Source organism: Triticum aestivum, chromosome 6A (genome assembly GCF_018294505.1).
Source record: "Triticum aestivum cultivar Chinese Spring chromosome 6A, IWGSC CS RefSeq v2.1, whole genome shotgun sequence".
Taxonomy (NCBI): domain Eukaryota; kingdom Viridiplantae; phylum Streptophyta; class Magnoliopsida; order Poales; family Poaceae; genus Triticum; species Triticum aestivum.
In genome coordinates this window covers 25,190,952-25,199,966 of record NC_057809.1, presented here as the reverse complement: position 1 = coordinate 25,199,966, position 9,015 = coordinate 25,190,952, and the positions used below count along the sequence as shown (strand labels likewise).

The following is a 9,015-nucleotide window of genomic DNA, read 5'->3' as shown; positions in this document are numbered from 1 at the left end:
CAGTACGAGGTGCGCTGGGTTGCCGTCTCGCAGTACTACCACTACTACCTGCACCAAAAGATGACCAAAACTCAAGCGCAGAAGCTACGACTTACCTTGAAAAGGGAGCAGTTCATGATGGTAACTATTACTAACTTTTCATTGTTTCAAGCAGTCAACTATATGTTTCGTGCTCACATGTCATGCTTCCAAAATTTGCACAGGTTGTTCCTCGTTGGTGTTATGGAAGGCATGACGGATGGGCGAGTTTGGTGGATAGGTGGCTCGGCGCCGATGTAGAGTTTGCTGCCAAGAGCATCAAGGCCCGGGCTAACCGTGGAGCCGACGGGACACACGGCCAAGGAAACAGGAACCACTGGGGCTTCAAGGCCATGAAGGTATCTATGTGCATGATGCATTTTTGTTCTTCTTTACTGTCATGTTCTTATGTATGGCTAACTTCTGTTTGACGTTGTAGGAGGACAAGTTGAAGAGACCGCTCTCAGACATGGAGTCGTGGAAGCTGGCCCGTGAGCGGAGTCATCGCAAGGAGGGCGAGAGCCAGTACTACGGCAAGACCGAGGAGCACCTGGGGTCTTACACTCATCACTATCAGGAGTTGCATCCGGATGTTCCTGTTGCTGAGGTCGCCCAGTCTCAGATCGACGACACGGCGGTGGTGGCCATCCAGGGGAAGAAGAATGGCCGGTATTCGTGTTTCGACGGCTTGATCACTCCTTCGATCTCGTACACACAGCTTCGGGCTACCAACCCGAGCCAGTTAGAGAGTACGGGGCGTTCACAGACTCCCTTAGCCCGCCAGCATGCTGTAAGTACTTCCTCTTTATCTTTTTCTATCTAGCATTCTCAGTTTATATTCAGCATTGCTCACTTAGAAACAACCTAAATTATGTAGGCATATAAGGAGTTTGTCAAGCATAGGAATCTCGAGGTGCGGGAGTACTTGACACGAGTGAAGGCAAACGATGATTGCAACCGTCAGATGATGACGGTTAGTTTTGCCCTCTTAAAACCAAGCTAAATTTTTGCACTTTCATTCCTTCTGATCTTCTAGTTTGCTTGTTTAACTAACATTCAGGCTATGTTGCCGTCTTGGAGTAACCGCACGGATCCACCACAAATGGGACCCCCACCACCACCTGCGGGAGAACCCCCACACGTGCCCACGTTCAATGAATGGGTGGCACTAGGCAGTGATGGTCCGGTTAGTACATTTGCCTAACTACTGGCAAACTAGTTCTCGTTCATTCAACACTATCATACCATATTTACCGTTAGAATCTTTTCTGAAACATGTAGGGGACCGGTGGCTCGACTCCTGCTCCATCAACCCCAGTCACTCCGATCTGGCAGAGTGATGGTGGTCACGATGGCGGTTTTGGCGGAGGTGGTGGTGGTTTTGGCGGAGGTGGTGGTTTTGGCGGAGGTGGTCTTGCTTGATGATTTTGTGCATGTGGCCGTCGTGCCATGCCTTTCATGTTCCTACTTTTATGATGTTTCATGTCTTGCGCTACTTTTATATTGATGAACTTCCGTCGGTGATGATCTTTAGATGATGTGATGAACTTGAGTATGTTTAGATGATGATGGTGAACTTGAGTATGTTTAGATGAACTTGAGTATGTTTAGATGATGAACTGTCATATTTTTGCATAATTCCATATTGTTCTGTTTTGAAATGCTGTCAAATGAATTGGAAAAGAGAAAACAGGGACAATAATAAAAAAAAGAAACTATGCCTACGACAAAGCCGTTGGCATATATAAGCCCAGGAGTTACCAGGGCTCGCCACATGGCATATATATGCCGACGGCTTTGCCGTAGGCATAGATGGAAATCTATGCCGACGGCTTTGCCGTAGGCAGAGCCCTGCCGCCAGGAGGAACCAGGGAACGACACGTGGCAGAGCTATGCCTACGGCAAAGCCGTCGGCATAGATTCATCTATGCCTACGGCGTACCACGTGGCATTGCATGATTCGTCAGCGCTTTTGACGGCGCCGTCCGTTGCTGTCAGACGAAAAACACTGCCGACGGCTAAACTATGCCGACGGCTGACGCCAGGCCGTCGGCATAGGCCCCTATGCCGACGGCTATATTATGCCGACGGTCTGACAAGACTACGCCGACGATATCTACGCCGACGGGTCTATGCCGATTGCAACCGTAGGCATAGATCTATGGCGACGATGAGGAAGAGGTAGGGGGAGACGGGGTCCCCCTGCCTGAGACACACTTCACCTGGAACCATCGCCCCGGCACGCCGTTGAGCAGAACGACCGAGCGTGATGAGTGAAAGAGGGAGTCGATCCAGTCGCACCACCGGGACGGGAACCCCCGCACCTCCCTGATTGCGCGCAGGCTCGCCCAGCAGATGGAATCGAAAGCTTTGGCGAACTCAAGCTTAAGAACCACCGTGGACGCCGCTCGCCGGTGACAGCACTGCACAAGCTCAGTGGCGTAGACGAAATTTTCGGAGATGCTTCGCCCCCGCACAAACCCTACCTGGTCTTCATCGATCAAGAGGGGGATCTGTTGCTGCAGCCTCGACGTGAGCCCTCGGCACAGTATCTTCACATCTTCGTTTTGCAGCGAGACCGGGCGGAAGGACGCAGGCGTCGGCACCCCCCCCCCCCTCCCCGCCTTTGGGGAGCAGAGCGGCGTAGGCTCGATTAATCCCGTCCAACCGAGCAGTGCCGGCGTGGAACTCGTCAAAAAGTCGGTGGAGATCGCCGGCCACCGCCCCCCACGCCGCCTGGTAGAGGGCGGGACCGAGCCCATCGGGGCCAGGCGCGCTCGATCGATCGAGCTTGTTGACCGTCGTCTTGATCTCGGCGAGATCAAAACGAGCCACCAGTTTCGCGCCATCGGCCCGAGGCGCCTGGGCATAGAGGCCCGCCAGGTCGAACCGCCACACAGCCGTCCTGGGCCGGCCCAGAAGCGCGGAGTAGTAGGCCAGCAGCGCTGCGGCCTTCCCTGCATGGTCCACCACCTAGACCCCTTCAACTTCCAGCGTGCTGATGGAGTTGCGGCGACGCCGAGGCGTGAAAGAACCGGGTGTTCTCGTCACCCTCGCACACCGCCCGGCGTTTCCCTCTTTGATGCCAGTGCGCGCACTGGCGCCCGATCGACGCAGCCAAAGCAAGCCGCGCATCACGTCGAAGCGCAGCCTCATCTGTGGATAGAACACGAATTTCTTCCAGAAAGTCAAAGAGATCAATCAAGAATCTGCAGTCATTGTCAAAGGTGGGAACGTACCGGTGCTGCCTTTTCCAATGTACCAATTGTTACTGCGATCCTACTTGTAGTATCTCTCAAGAACATCACAAGATTTTCCTTCCTCTAGCCAAAGTTAGCCACTCAGGTCCTGATTACATCTTGGAGAAGAAGAGAGAGGTTCGCCCTTTCAGGGTTCAACATTTCAAACGATCCACTGGATGCCTCTCCTGACAGAAATAGAGCTAATTAAATTAAAGCACACGACACCACACAACTCTTACAAGTGGGTCCTGCCTAAGTATGTGATCTATTCCTTCCCTGCGTACCGGCTGGACTTCATATGAGGCCTATCTGACCTGCGGGGTCCAGCAGAGAGTGTGGATGTTGACTCGCCTGAACCAGCGCTGTCTTCTCCCTCTTCGGTTCCTTGAGGAACTTGAGTTTCTTCAGGAGCAGCGTCCGCTGTTGATTGCTGCTGCTGCTGCTCTTTCGGCTTCAGCTCGCTTGGCTAGAGCATGCCCGGTCGAATCCCAAGCAAACAATGTATTCAAGCCGTGTCACGACAGCAGTCGTAGGTGCAAATACAATGAGGAAGCAGTAGAAAGCAGGAGAACAGGCCGAGTAACCCATAGCTCCCAAGATCGAAACTTGGCTCTGATAAATTCTTTTTGTGTTTTCACATTTCAAAATTCCATTTATTGAGCCAAATCTGTATACATTTCTTTTTCTTTCGTTCAATCTTTTTGCTGCATTTTGTCAGTCTCATGCCGACCTGATTATCTTTTCTTGCTTTCCTCAAGCATCGGAAAGTGGAAACTACTTTAATGTATGGAGTGCTTTTTTTGCGAATATTAATGTATGGAGTGTTGTTCGCGCCGTTCTCAGCGAGCGAGCATTGACCATATATAGTTCCACCCCAAGCATAGTCATTTCACCTTTTTTGTTGACTGATTGGTTCGGTTTCGCTGATTACATGCCTGCTTTTGGGGTTGAAATTGTTTGTTACCTTGCCCGCTTTCAGCCAATATGGCACTGAAGAACACTATCTCATTTTCTAGAGCAGATTTCTCTGAGCCCCCTTGCTTCAGAAGTAGATGCGTCATCATCAACCAACCAAGCTTTCAGAGCATTTTTCAGGTTCTGCTTATGTGACTCGCATAGTAAGATAGCCGTTGTTATTATCTGTGTGTGCATATGCTAGCTTTTTCAAGACAACATGTTGAAAGCAAACCTGAACCTGTTTTGGCTTTTATCATTCCACCTCTTGCTGACTGATTGGTTTGGTTTCACTGATTACATGCCTGCTTTTGGGGTTGACATCATTTGGTCCAGTTCTTCAACCTGATTCGAAAGATATGTCAACAAAAAAGAAAATCCTTATAAGCAAGAAAATAAATATGCCACCGAAGAATATCTCATTTTCCAGAGCAGATTTCCTGAGCCCCCTTGCTTCAGAAGCAGATGCATCATTATCAACCAACAAAGCTTCCAGAGCATTGTCAGGTTCTGCATATGTGACTCGCATAGTAAGATAGCCGTTGCACAATATTGGATCGCACCTCCAAGCATGGACCCTAACTCGCACAATATGCACGAGTTTCTAGGGCTGAATTAAACAAATTAACAAAGCCAATATCTAAACGATACAAGCATTATCTGCCCTCACATTTTCCCTGTACACATGCAATAACATGTGCACTTATGCAAGTGAAGGAACCTGTGCTAAGATAAGGATACATAACAGCACTTGGGTTGCAAAAAAAATATGTTGCTTTATTATACTACTATAGAGCAGAGGCAGACAACTGACGACAACTGACACAGTCATTACCACAGGGTGGATACAGTTCGACAGTTTGACAATGGTCAGACTGAACCAACTAATCCAAGAGAGCTGAAGCTTTGAAGCAGTAGTCTATGTCATCTGTAAATCGGATACGGTGGCATGACTATAAAAAACATCCAACGGTTATATGCAAAAACAGGCACCACCTCTTTGCATAGAGACCTCAGCCAAAGCAAAAAAGGACATTAATTTTCTCTCCATAGTACGGTCTGGGTTCTTCTCAACTATTGCTCTTGCCAGGCCAGAACAAAATCAGAATCAGCTACATCACCTGTCATGTCATCATCATGCTTGCCATCACCGGTTTCACCCTCCTTATCTTTGCCATTTGAGTTTTGCCCGACGTATCAGTATTTACCATGGAAATATTATAAAAGAAAAGCGCCAACAACAGAAAGCACATAGAAAACACATCATATATACAAACCTCAGTTGATGGCATGCACCTAGAATTCATACATGTGCATGGCTAGCTCCAATACAGTGCACCTAGAATACATACATGTGCGTGAAGTGTTCCAGTACAATACACTGGAATATCAATTGATAATTCATGATAAATCTCCAGATTATATCAAATACATATATATAATTAGTTCTAGTACAACATGAAAAACAGCATACCAATCTCAGTCAATGGTATGCACCTTGAATACATATCCCGATTAGTTCTAGTACAATACCTGAATATCGATATTGATATGTTCATGATAAATCTCAAAAGCATTTATTGAATTACATGAGAGCAAACCAAGAACCAGTGATGGTCCTCTCATCTCAGCTTCTACCCATTGATTTTACCTCTCAAGGAAGTCCAGGTAACAGTCACTTGCACATAAACCCAATCATACAGGCTGTCACAGAGCGAATACCACGAAACTCTACATCTCCTCTTGAACAAGAAGATGCAGAAGACCACCCAGAGACCCATCACATATCCAGAGCCCATGGCGAGGAGAAATGAAACCAAGTCACCGCTTGCATCTCTGTGATTTTCTTCTGGAATTGGCTCAGGCAGTGACGAACAATTTACAGAGAGAGGAGGACCACAGAGGCCAGGGTTGCCAATATAAATAAATGCTGGGTCTTTGAGTGTTTGCAGTTGATTTCCAGTTGGTATCTTTCCTCTCAGATTGTTGTAGGACAGGTTCAGGCGACTCAGTGACGTGAGAGCCGATAAGCTTGAAGGGATTTCACCGGACAAATCATTGTGTGATAGGTCGAGTGACTCCACTTTCATTAAGGCACCAACATTCTCAGGGATTTTTCCATTGAAGTTGTTCCATGATAAGTTCAGGTTCTTCAATTCTACAAGAGTGCTGATTTCTTCAGGAATCTCACCGGTAAGACTATTACAGGATAAATCTAGATTCACCATGTATACGATTTCTCCTGTATATAGTCTCTCTTGACCTTTCGTGAGTATCGTGAAATTCTCAGTATAGTCAACTGCTTGATTTTCACCACTCTGTCTTTGAGAAGTTAACGCATTCTGAAGATCATCGAAGTTGTCTCTTGTTTGTGTCATGCCTGTACAATTAACAATAGATCTCGGTATGCTCCCTGATAAATTATTGTATGCAAGGTCCAGATATTGAAGATCAACAAGCTTCGTAAGCTCGGTCGTAAGAATGACAAAGATGATAGCTTCTCCCCAATCCATGCTGGTAAAGTCCCAAAGAATTGATTATGTCCGAGATCAAGAAAGATGAGTTGTGGACATTTCTGGAGAAGTGAAGGAAATTCAAGAGGTTGTTGTTTCTCAAGCTTAGATTAACGATGCTCAGAGTCAGTTCTGTCATGTTTGTGCTGGACTTTTTGACTAGGCAACCGGTAATTGATCCATTGAGGTTATTTCTTGATAGATCCAACGACCACAAAAATTGTAATTTGCACAAAGAAGATGGAATGGCCCCAGAGATCATGTTGTTATATAGAAAAAGTCTTTCAAGCCCTGGAGCTCCAGAGTCTAATGGTAGTGGCCCAACTAGATTGTTCCGACTGAGATCCAGGTCAGTTAGGTTGATGGGAAGTTTAGGTATTGGACCACCAAGCTGGTTAGAACTGAAATCCATTACCCCTGCTCTAATAAATTCCATTGTTGATGGGAGCACTCCTGTAATCTGATTATTTCGTATATTCAGATAGTCTACTGAGGAAGTTGCTATCCAAAACCAACCTGGTAGCATGTGATTTATTCTTGCGTTTGATATATCAAGACTCACTACGTCTGTTTGCCATTTAAGCCACATTGGGAATTTAGGCCCTAGCTGACAGGACCGAAGTCCAACCCAATTTAGGCTGAAAGGAGGAACCCAAGTTGGACTCAGTGTGATGGCAATGGAGTTGTCTGACAGTGTCAATTCCTTTAACATAGCTAGACGTGATAAATGGCCTTCATGCATGACCCCGTCCAGGTTATTAGAGTTAAGCACCAACGTCGTTAGCTGTGTGAGCTCTCCTATCCACACCGGGACATGACCAGTGAGTTTGTTCTCAGCATGATCCAGCCAGCTCAGGTTTCTCAAGGGCTCTACTAGTGTAGTCGGCAGGCTTCCAGTCAGATTGTTGCCTGGTAGTAACAACTCTTGTAGTTTATTCTGTGAACAGCTGGGTAATCGATGGAATAACTCTGCTATACTCCCATTGATATTGTTCATGGAAGAAACCAATCTCTTCAAATTACACAGGTTCTTTAAGTTGGACGGTATCATGCCTACAAGGTTGTTTGCTGATAAATCAAGCTCCACAGTCGAGGTCATATTACCTATATCGTCCGGGAACGGGCCATAGTAACCATTAGACGAGATATCTAGATTCTTGAGGCTAGTTAAATCCCAAAACCAGTTGGGTGTGCCACGTTTATGAAGGTCATTGCCTGAAAAGTCCAGTGTTTCAAGAGATGTCAAGTTCGAGAGTGGAAGAGAATCAGGGCTACTTCTAAGCTGACAATTGGCAAGATGGAGAACTTTCAGAGTTGGAAGCATGTTCACAACCGTAAGCCAGTGAACAATTGTACTGAGGTTCACCCCAGTAATATCCAGGTGCTCAATGGAAGTTAACTGTGATAACCAGGTGATATCAGTATGGAAGGAAGAATCATCACTGACGTACGAGTAGAACTCAAGATTTAAGTATTGTAAGTTGGAGAGATTACTGAGCTGCGGCGGTATCCTTCCAATGAACGGTGACCATGATAGGTCGAGATATCTCAACTTACGGAGAGAACCCATGAACTCCGGTATTTGTATCTCGTAGAAGCTATTGCAACTCACACTACCGGAATCGCACCCTATGCCGACGGCCGTCGGGACAGGCCTATGCCGACGGCCCCCGTCGGCATAGGGCCGTCGGCAACATATCCGTCGGCGTAGCCAGGAAGGCCGTCGGCATAGGCCCTATCCCGACGGTGTCCGTACATCTATGCCGACGGCCCTGGCCGTCGGCAACGTTATCGCCTAATGGTGGCCGTCGTCAAGTGCTGACCAACACTTGCTCACCACATGGCACGTCTATGCCGACGGCCTAGCCGTCGGCATAGTTTCAAACTAAGCCGACGGCCGCATAGACGTGCCACGTGGCGAGCAGGCGTCACCCCTGGGGCGGGTCTATGCCGACGGCCTAGCTGTCGGCTTAGTTTGGAACTATGCCGACGGCCAGACCGTCGGCATAGACCTGCCACGTGGCAGCCACTGGGAGCTCCTGGAGCAGGTCTATGCCGACGGCCTAGCCGTCGACCTAGTTTGAAACTGTGCCGACGGCTAGGCCATCGGCATAGACGTGCCACGTGGCAGCCACCGGGAGCTCACGGCAGCTCTATGCCGATGGCCTGGCCGTCGGCATAGTTTCTGTCTGTTTTTTTTTCTTTTTTCTGTTTTGTTTCAGCTCAATTCATTTGAATATACATCATCACACAACAAATATATACATCACATAACAGCTGGCCTAGCA

At 47.6% G+C, this 9,015-nt stretch overlaps 1 pseudogene; it reads right to left on the bottom strand.

Annotated features, from left to right (window-relative positions):
• Positions 1-2,511: 2,511 nt before the first annotated feature.
• LOC123129350 (receptor-like protein EIX2) lies at positions 2,512-8,569 on the bottom strand (annotated as a pseudogene).
• Positions 8,570-9,015: the final 446 nt, after the last annotated feature.